At 40.5% G+C, this 12,118-nt stretch overlaps 16 non-coding genes across 16 annotated transcripts; all 16 read left to right on the top strand.

The window, feature by feature from the left end:
• The first annotated feature begins 117 nt into the window (after positions 1-117).
• On the top strand, positions 118-189 carry trnah-gug. The gene has a single exon. It is a non-coding gene; the product is annotated as a tRNA-His (tRNA).
• A 947-nt stretch (positions 190-1,136) lies between these two features.
• Positions 1,137-1,210, top strand: trnat-agu. The gene has a single exon. It is a non-coding gene; the product is annotated as a tRNA-Thr (tRNA).
• A 284-nt stretch (positions 1,211-1,494) lies between these two features.
• trnah-gug lies at positions 1,495-1,566 on the top strand. Its single transcript has one exon. It is a non-coding gene; the product is annotated as a tRNA-His (tRNA).
• A 946-nt stretch (positions 1,567-2,512) lies between these two features.
• Positions 2,513-2,586, top strand: trnat-agu. The gene has a single exon. It is a non-coding gene; the product is annotated as a tRNA-Thr (tRNA).
• A 284-nt stretch (positions 2,587-2,870) lies between these two features.
• trnah-gug lies at positions 2,871-2,942 on the top strand. The gene has a single exon. It is a non-coding gene; the product is annotated as a tRNA-His (tRNA).
• A 1,305-nt stretch (positions 2,943-4,247) lies between these two features.
• trnah-gug lies at positions 4,248-4,319 on the top strand. Its single transcript has one exon. It is a non-coding gene; the product is annotated as a tRNA-His (tRNA).
• A 946-nt stretch (positions 4,320-5,265) lies between these two features.
• trnat-agu lies at positions 5,266-5,339 on the top strand. The gene has a single exon. It is a non-coding gene; the product is annotated as a tRNA-Thr (tRNA).
• A 284-nt stretch (positions 5,340-5,623) lies between these two features.
• On the top strand, positions 5,624-5,695 carry trnah-gug. The gene has a single exon. It is a non-coding gene; the product is annotated as a tRNA-His (tRNA).
• A 947-nt stretch (positions 5,696-6,642) lies between these two features.
• trnat-agu lies at positions 6,643-6,716 on the top strand. Its single transcript has one exon. It is a non-coding gene; the product is annotated as a tRNA-Thr (tRNA).
• Positions 6,717-7,000: 284 nt separating this feature from the next.
• Positions 7,001-7,072, top strand: trnah-gug. Its single transcript has one exon. It is a non-coding gene; the product is annotated as a tRNA-His (tRNA).
• Positions 7,073-8,018: 946 nt separating this feature from the next.
• Positions 8,019-8,092, top strand: trnat-agu. Its single transcript has one exon. It is a non-coding gene; the product is annotated as a tRNA-Thr (tRNA).
• A 284-nt stretch (positions 8,093-8,376) lies between these two features.
• trnah-gug lies at positions 8,377-8,448 on the top strand. The gene has a single exon. It is a non-coding gene; the product is annotated as a tRNA-His (tRNA).
• A 947-nt stretch (positions 8,449-9,395) lies between these two features.
• trnat-agu lies at positions 9,396-9,469 on the top strand. Its single transcript has one exon. It is a non-coding gene; the product is annotated as a tRNA-Thr (tRNA).
• A 284-nt stretch (positions 9,470-9,753) lies between these two features.
• trnah-gug lies at positions 9,754-9,825 on the top strand. Its single transcript has one exon. It is a non-coding gene; the product is annotated as a tRNA-His (tRNA).
• Positions 9,826-10,772: 947 nt separating this feature from the next.
• Positions 10,773-10,846, top strand: trnat-agu. Its single transcript has one exon. It is a non-coding gene; the product is annotated as a tRNA-Thr (tRNA).
• A 284-nt stretch (positions 10,847-11,130) lies between these two features.
• On the top strand, positions 11,131-11,202 carry trnah-gug. The gene has a single exon. It is a non-coding gene; the product is annotated as a tRNA-His (tRNA).
• Positions 11,203-12,118: the final 916 nt, after the last annotated feature.

The raw sequence follows: 12,118 nt of genomic DNA, 5'->3' as shown, positions 1-12,118 counted from the left end.
GCTCCATTGTTTCTTCAGTTTATTCATTATCGAGACCAAAATGAAAAGAGTTTAGCCAGCTTGTGCACATCACTTTCACAGTCTATGTAGGCTTTACAAAGCCACCTCTTGAAGCCGGCCGTGATCGTATAGTGGTTAGTACTCTGCGTTGTGGTCGCAGCAACCCCGGTTCGAATCCGGGTCACGGCACTGCAATGTAATTTTAGAAGGGTGGTTTTTTGAATTGAGTTAAGACTTGCTATGCAAGCTAAGAAACTCAGCAACTCTGCCGTTTGACAAAGTTCCCCACCATATTGTAGGTTAATTACTTACACGAAATCATTCATCTGCTGTTTCAGACGTTTTTACCATTTTTAAGCTCGAGAGCCAAATGAGAAATGCAGTGTCCTCGAACGACCAACATTATGAAGAAATAGTATATGATTCTGAATGTTCACTCATATCTCGCGACCCACCTATGACATGTTAATAACCGCTTTGGGTCCCAAATCATAGTTTAAGAATTCATGTCAGAGGTTCTTGAGTTTATTCATCTCGAGACCCAAATGAAAAATGTACTGTCCTCGAATGATCATAGTTACGAAGAAATAGTATGTGATTACCATTGATTACTGATATCTCGCTACCCACCTCTCACCAGTGTTGCCAACTTAGCGACTTTGTCGCTATATTTAGTGAGTATTCAGAAAAAAGACAAGAATCGACAGAAGAAAGTTCAATTGTAGTTCTAAACATACTTAGGGTGTTTTTTACTCACTTTTTGTCTCTCCCGAGGCGTTATTCCTCTCTCCTACAGCGTCAATCACAATTACATCCACTTGGCCAATTATGAAAATTATGTGATGACGTCATTTAGCGACTTCTAGCTACTTTTAGGACCAGCAATAGCTACTTTCCTTCCTGAGGATCTGGCAACACTGTCTCTCACATGCTCAGGCCCACTTTGCGTCCCAAAACGTAGCTTAAGAAACCCTGTTGCTAGACAATTGAAGGTGTCTGTATCGTTTCCAATATTAGTAAAAGACATCTCTTTTGTGATGTGATTTTGCTAGACAGAGATGTGGGTTAAATTAATGAGACTGGTTTGATTCAAATAGGTGTGGGTGTTCACATCTGCAACATATATGACTTTTATGGGTGCTGTGGCTTAGTTGGTTAAAGTGCCTGTCTAGTAAACAGGAGATCCTGAGTTCAAATCTCAGCAGTACCTTTTTATTGTTCACATTGGTGGAGAAGGTCAGAGGGGAGGGCACTCAGGTTTTCTCACCAATGGGTTTAGAGAATTAGAGATGACGTGAGGAGGATGCAATTGAGATATTCCAATGTCACGGAAAAAGGGCACTTTTTGAATGAGAAAAAACCTACCGACTGTGTAAAGCTCCACTGTTTCTTCAGTTTATTCATTATCGAGACCAAAATGAAAAGAGTTTAGCCAGCTTGTGCACATCACTTTCACAGCCTATGTAGGCTTTACAAAGCCAACTCTTGTAGCCGGCCGTGATCGTATAGTGGTTAGTACTCTGCGTTGTGGTCGCAGCAACCCCGGTTCGAATCCGGGTCACGGCACTGCAATGTAATTTTAGAAGGGTTGTTTTTTGAATGAGTTAAGACTTACTATGCAAGCTAAGAAACTCAGCAACTCTGCCGTTTGACAAAGTTCCCCACCATATTGTAGGTTAATTACTTACACGAAATGATTCATCTGCTGTTTCAGACGTTTTTACAATTTTTAAGCTCCAGACCAAATGAGAAATGCAGTGTCCTCGAACGACCAACATTATGAAGAAATAGTATATGATTCTGAATGTTCACTCATATCTCGCGACCCACCTATGACATGTTAATAACCGCTTTGGGTCCCAAATCATAGTTTAAGAATTCATGTCAGAGGTTCTTGAGTTTATTCATCTCGAGACCCAAATGAAAAATGTACTGTCCTCGAATGATCATAGTTACGAAGAAATAGTATGTGATTACCATTGATTACTGATATCTCGCTACCCACCTCTCACCAGTGTTGCCAACTTAGCGACTTTGTCGCTATATTTAGGAGGTATTCAGAAAAAAGACAAGAATCGACAGAAGAAAGTTCAATTGTAGTTCTAAACATACTTAGGGTGTTTTTTTACTCACTTTTTGTCTCTCCCGAGACGTTATTCCTCTCTCCTACAGCGTCAATCACAATTACATCCACTTGGCCAATTATGAAAATTATGTGATGACGTCATTTAGCGACTTCTAGCTACTTTTAGGACCAGCAATAGCTACTTTCCTTCCTGAGGATTTGGCAACACTGCCTCTCACATGCTCAGGCCCACTTAGCGTCCCAAAACGTAGCTTAAGAAACCCTGTTGCTAGACAATTGAAGGTGTCTGTATCGTTTCCAATATTAGTAAAATACATCTCTTTTGTGATGTGATTTTGCTAGACAGAGATGTGGGTTAAATTAATGAGACTGGTTTGATTCAAATAGGTGTGGGTGTTCACATCTGCAACATATATGACTTTTATGGGTGCTGTGGCTTAGTTGGTTAAAGTGCCTGTCTAGTAAACAGGAGATCCTGAGTTCAAATCTCAGCAGTACCTTTTTATTGTTCACATTGGTGGAGAAGGTCAGAGGGGAGGGCACTCAAGTTTCCTCACCAATGGGTTTAGAGAATTAGAGATGACGTGAGGAGGATGCAATTGAGATATTCCAATGTCACGGAAAAAGGGCACTTTTTGAATGAGAAAAAACCTACCGACTGTGTAAAGCTCCACTGTTTCTTCAGTTTATTCATTATCGAGACCAAAATTAAAAGAGTTTAGCCAGCTTGTGCACATCACTTTCACAGCCTATGTAGGCTTTACAAAGCCAGCTCTTGTAGCCGGCTGTGATCGTATAGTGGTTAGTACTCTGCGTTGTGGTCGCAGCAACCCCGGTTCGAATCCGGGTCACGGCACTGCAATGTAATTTTAGAAGGGTTGTTTTTTGAATGAGTTAAGACTTACTATGCAAGCTAAGAAACTCAGCAACTCTGCCGTTTGACAAAGTTCCCCACCATATTGTAGGTTAATTACTTACACGAAATGATTCATCTGCTGTTTCAGACGTTTTTACCATTTTTAAGCTCCAGAGCCAAATGAGAAATGCAGTGTCCTCGAACGACCAACATTATGAAGAAATAGTATATGATTCTGAATGTTCACTCATATCTCGCGACCCACCTATGACATGTTAATAACCGCTTTGGGTCCCAAATCATAGTTTAAGAATTCATGTCAGAGGTTCTTGAGTTTATTCATCTCAAGACCCAAATGAAAAATGTACTGTCCTCGAATGATCATAGTTACGAAGAAATAGTATGTGATTACCATTGATTACTGATATCTCGCTACCCACCTCTCACCAGTGTTGCCAACTTAGCGACTTTGTCGCTATATTTAGGAGGTATTCAGAAAAAAGACAAGAATCGACAGAAGAAAGTTCAATTGTAGTTCTAAACATACTTAGGGTGTTTTTTTACTCACTTTTTGTCTCTCCCGAGACGTTATTCCTCTCTCCTACAGCGTCAATCACAATTACATCCACTTGGCCAATTATGAAAATTATGTGATGACGTCATTTAGCGACTTCTAGCTACTTTTAGGACCAGCAATAGCTACTTTCCTTCCTGAGGATTTGGCAACACTGCCTCTCACATGCTCAGGCCCACTTTGCGTCCCAAAACGTAGCTTAAGAAACCCTGTTGCTAGACAATTGAAGGTGTCTGTATCGTTTCCAATATTAGTAAAAGACATCTCTTTTGTGATGTGATTTTGCTAGACAGAGATGTGGGTTAAATTAATGAGACTGGTTTGATTCAAATAGGTGTGGGTGTTCACATCTGCAACATATATGACTTTTATGGGTGCTGTGGCTTAGTCGGTTAAAGTGCCTGTCTAGTAAACAGGAGATCCTGAGTTCAAATCTCAGCAGTACCTTTTTATTGTTCACATTGGTGGAGAAGGTCAGAGGGGAGGGCACTCAAGTTTCCTCACCAATGGGTTTAGAGAATTAGAGATGACGTGAGGAGGATGCAATTGAGATATTCCAATGTCACGGAAAAAGGGCACTTTTTGAATGAGAAAAAACCTACCGACTGTGTAAAGCTCCACTGTTTCTTCAGTTTATTCATTATCGAGACCAAAATTAAAAGAGTTTAGCCAGCTTGTGCACATCACTTTCACAGCCTATGTAGGCTTTACAAAGCCAGCTCTTGTAGCCGGCCGTGATCGTATAGTGGTTAGTACTCTGCGTTGTGGTCGCAGCAACCCCGGTTCGAATCCGGGTCACGGCACTGCAATGTAATTTTAGAAGGGTTGTTTTTTGAATGAGTTAAGACTTAATATGCAAGCTAAGAAACTCAGCAACTCTGCCGTTTGACAAAGTTCCCCACCATATTGTAGGTTAATTACTTACACGAAATGATTCATCTGCTGTTTCAGACGTTTTTACAATTTTTAAGCTCCAGAGCCAAATGAGAAATGCAGTGTCCTCGAACGACCAACATTATGAAGAAATAGTATATGATTCTGAATGTTCACTCATATCTCGCGACCCACCTATGACATATTAATAACCGCTTTGGGTCCCAAATCATAGTTTAAGAATTCATGTCAGAGGTTCTTGAGTTTATTCATCTCGAGACCCAAATGAAAAATGTACTGTCCTCGAATGATCATAGTTACGAAGAAATAGTATGTGATTACCATTGATTACTGATATCTCGCTACCCACCTCTCACCAGTGTTGCCAACTTAGCGACTTTGTCGCTATATTTAGTGAGTATTCAGAAAAAAGACAAGAATCGACAGAAGAAAGTTCAATTGTAGTTCTAAACATACTTAGGGTGTTTTTTACTCACTTTTTGTCTCTCCCGAGGCGTTATTCCTCTCTCCTACAGCGTCAATCACAATTACATCCACTTGGCCAATTATGAAAATTATGTGATGACGTCATTTAGCGACTTCTAGCTACTTTTAGGACCAGCAATAGCTACTTTCCTTCCTGAGGATCTGGCAACACTGCCTCTCACATGCTCAGGCCCACTTTGCGTCCCAAAACGTAGCTTAAGAAACCCTGTTGCTAGACAATTGAAGGTGTCTGTATCGTTTCCAATATTAGTAAAAGACATCTCTTTTGTGATGTGATTTTGCTAGACAGAGATGTGGGTTAAATTAATGAGACTGGTTTGATTCAAATAGGTGTGGGTGTTCACATCTGCAACATATATGACTTTTATGGGTGCTGTGGCTTAGTTGGTTAAAGTGCCTGTCTAGTAAACAGGAGATCCTGAGTTCAAATCTCAGCAGTACCTTTTTATTGTTCACATTGGTGGAGAAGGTCAGAGGGGAGGGCACTCAGGTTTTCTCACCAATGGGTTTAGAGAATTAGAGATGACGTGAGGAGGATGCAATTGAGATATTCCAATGTCACGGAAAAAGGGCACTTTTTGAATGAGAAAAAACCTACCGACTGTGTAAAGCTCCATTGTTTCTTCAGTTTATTCATTATCGAGACCAAAATGAAAAGAGTTTAGCCAGCTTGTGCACATCACTTTCACAGTCTATGTAGGCTTTACAAAGCCACCTCTTGAAGCCGGCCGTGATCGTATAGTGGTTAGTACTCTGCGTTGTGGTCGCAGCAACCCCGGTTCGAATCCGGGTCACGGCACTGCAATGTAATTTTAGAAGGGTGGTTTTTTGAATTGAGTTAAGACTTGCTATGCAAGCTAAGAAACTCAGCAACTCTGCCGTTTGACAAAGTTCCCCACCATATTGTAGGTTAATTACTTACACGAAATCATTCATCTGCTGTTTCAGACGTTTTTACCATTTTTAAGCTCGAGAGCCAAATGAGAAATGCAGTGTCCTCGAACGACCAACATTATGAAGAAATAGTATATGATTCTGAATGTTCACTCATATCTCGCGACCCACCTATGACATGTTAATAACCGCTTTGGGTCCCAAATCATAGTTTAAGAATTCATGTCAGAGGTTCTTGAGTTTATTCATCTCGAGACCCAAATGAAAAATGTACTGTCCTCGAATGATCATAGTTACGAAGAAATAGTATGTGATTACCATTGATTACTGATATCTCGCTACCCACCTCTCACCAGTGTTGCCAACTTAGCGACTTTGTCGCTATATTTAGTGAGTATTCAGAAAAAAGACAAGAATCGACAGAAGAAAGTTCAATTGTAGTTCTAAACATACTTAGGGTGTTTTTTACTCACTTTTTGTCTCTCCCGAGGCGTTATTCCTCTCTCCTACAGCGTCAATCACAATTACATCCACTTGGCCAATTATGAAAATTATGTGATGACGTCATTTAGCGACTTCTAGCTACTTTTAGGACCAGCAATAGCTACTTTCCTTCCTGAGGATCTGGCAACACTGTCTCTCACATGCTCAGGCCCACTTTGCGTCCCAAAACGTAGCTTAAGAAACCCTGTTGCTAGACAATTGAAGGTGTCTGTATCGTTTCCAATATTAGTAAAAGACATCTCTTTTGTGATGTGATTTTGCTAGACAGAGATGTGGGTTAAATTAATGAGACTGGTTTGATTCAAATAGGTGTGGGTGTTCACATCTGCAACATATATGACTTTTATGGGTGCTGTGGCTTAGTTGGTTAAAGTGCCTGTCTAGTAAACAGGAGATCCTGAGTTCAAATCTCAGCAGTACCTTTTTATTGTTCACATTGGTGGAGAAGGTCAGAGGGGAGGGCACTCAAGTTTCCTCACCAATGGGTTTAGAGAATTAGAGATGACGTGAGGAGGATGCAATTGAGATATTCCAATGTCACGGAAAAAGGGCACTTTTTGAATGAGAAAAAACCTACCGACTGTGTAAAGCTCCACTGTTTCTTCAGTTTATTCATTATCGAGACCAAAATTAAAAGAGTTTAGCCAGCTTGTGCACATCACTTTCACAGCCTATGTAGGCTTTACAAAGCCAGCTCTTGTAGCCGGCCGTGATCGTATAGTGGTTAGTACTCTGCGTTGTGGTCGCAGCAACCCCGGTTCGAATCCGGGTCACGGCACTGCAATGTAATTTTAGAAGGGTTGTTTTTTGAATGAGTTAAGACTTACTATGCAAGCTAAGAAACTCAGCAACTCTGCCGTTTGACAAAGTTCCCCACCATATTGTAGGTTAATTACTTACACGAAATGATTCATCTGCTGTTTCAGACGTTTTTACAATTTTTAAGCTCCAGAGCCAAATGAGAAATGCAGTGTCCTCGAACGACCAACATTATGAAGAAATAGTATATGATTCTGAATGTTCACTCATATCTCGCGACCCACCTATGACATATTAATAACCGCTTTGGGTCCCAAATCATAGTTTAAGAATTCATGTCAGAGGTTCTTGAGTTTATTCATCTCGAGACCCAAATGAAAAATGTACTGTCCTCGAATGATCATAGTTACGAAGAAATAGTATGTGATTACCATTGATTACTGATATCTCGCTACCCACCTCTCACCAGTGTTGCCAACTTAGCGACTTTGTCGCTATATTTAGTGAGTATTCAGAAAAAAGACAAGAATCGACAGAAGAAAGTTCAATTGTAGTTCTAAACATACTTAGGGTGTTTTTTACTCACTTTTTGTCTCTCCCGAGGCGTTATTCCTCTCTCCTACAGCGTCAATCACAATTACATCCACTTGGCCAATTATGAAAATTATGTGATGACGTCATTTAGCGACTTCTAGCTACTTTTAGGACCAGCAATAGCTACTTTCCTTCCTGAGGATCTGGCAACACTGCCTCTCACATGCTCAGGCCCACTTTGCGTCCCAAAACGTAGCTTAAGAAACCCTGTTGCTAGACAATTGAAGGTGTCTGTATCGTTTCCAATATTAGTAAAAGACATCTCTTTTGTGATGTGATTTTGCTAGACAGAGATGTGGGTTAAATTAATGAGACTGGTTTGATTCAAATAGGTGTGGGTGTTCACATCTGCAACATATATGACTTTTATGGGTGCTGTGGCTTAGTTGGTTAAAGTGCCTGTCTAGTAAACAGGAGATCCTGAGTTCAAATCTCAGCAGTACCTTTTTATTGTTCACATTGGTGGAGAAGGTCAGAGGGGAGGGCACTCAAGTTTCCTCACCAATGGGTTTAGAGAATTAGAGATGACGTGAGGAGGATGCAATTGAGATATTCCAATGTCACGGAAAAAGGGCACTTTTTGAATGAGAAAAAACCTACCGACTGTGTAAAGCTCCACTGTTTCTTCAGTTTATTCATTATCGAGACCAAAATTAAAAGAGTTTAGCCAGCTTGTGCACATCACTTTCACAGCCTATGTAGGCTTTACAAAGCCAGCTCTTGTAGCCGGCCGTGATCGTATAGTGGTTAGTACTCTGCGTTGTGGTCGCAGCAACCCCGGTTCGAATCCGGGTCACGGCACTGCAATGTAATTTTAGAAGGGTTGTTTTTTGAATGAGTTAAGACTTACTATGCAAGCTAAGAAACTCAGCAACTCTGCCGTTTGACAAAGTTCCCCACCATATTGTAGGTTAATTACTTACACAAAATGATTCATCTGCTGTTTCAGACGTTTTTACAATTTTTAAGCTCCAGAGCCAAATGAGAAATGCAGTGTCCTCGAACGACCAACATTATGAAGAAATAGTATATGATTCTGAATGTTCACTCATATCTCGCGACCCACCTATGACATGTTAATAACCGCTTTGGGTCCCAAATCATAGTTTAAGAATTCATGTCAGAGGTTCTTGAGTTTATTCATCTCAAGACCCAAATGAAAAATGTACTGTCCTCGAATGATCATAGTTACGAAGAAATAGTATGTGATTACCATTGATTACTGATATCTCGCTACCCACCTCTCACCAGTGTTGCCAACTTAGCGACTTTGTCGCTATATTTAGGAGGTATTCAGAAAAAAGACAAGAATCGACAGAAGAAAGTTCAATTGTAGTTCTAAACATACTTAGGGTGTTTTTTTACTCACTTTTTGTCTCTCCCGAGACGTTATTCCTCTCTCCTACAGCGTCAATCACAATTACATCCACTTGGCCAATTATGAAAATTATGTGATGACGTCATTTAGCGACTTCTAGCTACTTTTAGGACCAGCAATAGCTACTTTCCTTCCTGAGGATTTGGCAACACTGCCTCTCACATGATCAGGCCCACTTTGCGTCCCAAAACGTAGCTTAAGAAACCCTGTTGCTAGACAATTGAAGGTGTCTGTATCGTTTCCAATATTAGTAAAAGACATCTCTTTTGTGATGTGATTTTGCTAGACAGAGATGTGGGTTAAATTAATGAGACTGGTTTGATTCAAATAGGTGTGGGTGTTCACATCTGCAACATATATGACTTTTATGGGTGCTGTGGCTTAGTTGGTTAAAGTGCCTGTCTAGTAAACAGGAGATCCTGAGTTCAAATCTCAGCAGTACCTTTTTATTGTTCACATTGGTGGAGAAGGTCAGAGGGGAGGGCACTCAAGTTTCCTCACCAATGGGTTTAGAGAATTAGAGATGACGTGAGGAGGATGCAATTGAGATATTCCAATGTCACGGAAAAAGGGCACTTTTTGAATGAGAAAAAACCTACCGACTGTGTAAAGCTCCACTGTTTCTTCAGTTTATTCATTATCGAGACCAAAATTAAAAGAGTTTAGCCAGCTTGTGCACATCACTTTCACAGCCTATGTAGGCTTTACAAAGCCAGCTCTTGTAGCCGGCCGTGATCGTATAGTGGTTAGTACTCTGCGTTGTGGTCGCAGCAACCCCGGTTCGAATCCGGGTCACGGCACTGCAATGTAATTTTAGAAGGGTTGTTTTTTGAATGAGTTAAGACTTACTATGCAAGCTAAGAAACTCAGCAACTCTGCCGTTTGACAAAGTTCCCCACCATATTGTAGGTTAATTACTTACACGAAATGATTCATCTGCTGTTTCAGACGTTTTTACAATTTTTAAGCTCCAGAGCCAAATGAGAAATGCAGTGTCCTCGAACGACCAACATTATGAAGAAATAGTATATGATTCTGAATGTTCACTCATATCTCGCGACCCACCTATGACATGTTAATAACCGCTTTGGGTCCCAAATCATAGTTTAAGAATTCATGTCAGAGGTTCTTGAGTTTATTCATCTCAAGACCCAAATGAAAAATGTACTGTCCTCGAATGATCATAGTTACGAAGAAATAGTATGTGATTACCATTGATTACTGATATCTCGCTACCCACCTCTCACCAGTGTTGCCAACTTAGCGACTTTGTCGCTATATTTAGGAGGTATTCAGAAAAAAGACAAGAATCGACAGAAGAAAGTTCAATTGTAGTTCTAAACATACTTAGGGTGTTTTTTTACTCACTTTTTGTCTCTCCCGAGACGTTATTCCTCTCTCCTACAGCGTCAATCACAATTACATCCACTTGGCCAATTATGAAAATTATGTGATGACGTCATTTAGCGACTTCTAGCTACTTTTAGGACCAGCAATAGCTACTTTCCTTCCTGAGGATTTGGCAACACTGCCTCTCACATGATCAGGCCCACTTTGCGTCCCAAAACGTAGCTTAAGAAACCCTGTTGCTAGACAATTGAAGGTGTCTGTATCGTTTCCAATATTAGTAAAAGACATCTCTTTTGTGATGTGATTTTGCTAGACAGAGATGTGGGTTAAATTAATGAGACTGGTTTGATTCAAATAGGTGTGGGTGTTCACATCTGCAACATATATGACTTTTATGGGTGCTGTGGCTTAGTTGGTTAAAGTGCCTGTCTAGTAAACAGGAGATCCTGAGTTCAAATCTCAGCAGTACCTTTTTATTGTTCACATTGGTGGAGAAGGTCAGAGGGGAGGGCACTCAAGTTTCCTCACCAATGGGTTTAGAGAATTAGAGATGACGTGAGGAGGATGCAATTGAGATATTCCAATGTCACGGAAAAAGGGCACTTTTTGAATGAGAAAAAACCTACCGACTGTGTAAAGCTCCACTGTTTCTTCAGTTTATTCATTATCGAGACCAAAATTAAAAGAGTTTAGCCAGCTTGTGCACATCACTTTCACAGCCTATGTAGGCTTTACAAAGCCAGCTCTTGTAGCCGGCCGTGATCGTATAGTGGTTAGTACTCTGCGTTGTGGTCGCAGCAACCCCGGTTCGAATCCGGGTCACGGCACTGCAATGTAATTTTAGAAGGGTTGTTTTTTGAATGAGTTAAGACTTACTATGCAAGCTAAGAAACTCAGCAACTCTGCCGTTTGACAAAGTTCCCCACCATATTGTAGGTTAATTACTTACACGAAATGATTCATCTGCTGTTTCAGACGTTTTTACAATTTTTAAGCTCCAGAGCCAAATGAGAAATGCAGTGTCCTCGAACGACCAACATTATGAAGAAATAGTATATGATTCTGAATGTTCACTCATATCTCGCGACCCACCTATGACATGTTAATAACCGCTTTGGGTCCCAAATCATAGTTTAAGAATTCATGTCAGAGGTTCTTGAGTTTATTCATCTCAAGACCCAAATGAAAAATGTACTGTCCTCGAATGATCATAGTTACGAAGAAATAGTATGTGATTACCATTGATTACTGATATCTCGCTACCCACCTCTCACCAGTGTTGCCAACTTAGCGACTTTGTCGCTATATTTAGGAGGTATTCAGAAAAAAGACAAGAATCGACAGAAGAAAGTTCAATTGTAGTTCTAAACATACTTAGGGTGTTTTTTTACTCACTTTTTGTCTCTCCCGAGACGTTATTCCTCTCTCCTACAGCGTCAATCACAATTACATCCACTTGGCCAATTATGAAAATTATGTGATGACGTCATTTAGCGACTTCTAGCTACTTTTAGGACCAGCAATAGCTACTTTCCTTCCTGAGGATTTGGCAACACTGCCTCTCACATGATCAGGCCCACTTTGCGTCCCAAAACGTAGCTTAAGAAACCCTGTTGCTAGACAATTGAAGGTGTCTGTATCGTTTCCAATATTAGTAAAAGACATCTCTTTTGTGATGTGATTTTGCTAGACAGAGATGTGGGTTAAATTAATGAGACTGGTTTGATTCAAATAGGTGTGGGT

Source organism: Oncorhynchus mykiss, unplaced genomic scaffold (assembly GCF_013265735.2).
Source record: "Oncorhynchus mykiss isolate Arlee unplaced genomic scaffold, USDA_OmykA_1.1 un_scaffold_564, whole genome shotgun sequence".
NCBI classification, from domain to species: Eukaryota; Metazoa; Chordata; class Actinopteri; order Salmoniformes; family Salmonidae; genus Oncorhynchus; species Oncorhynchus mykiss.
This window is presented reverse-complemented; position numbering and strand designations above follow the sequence as displayed.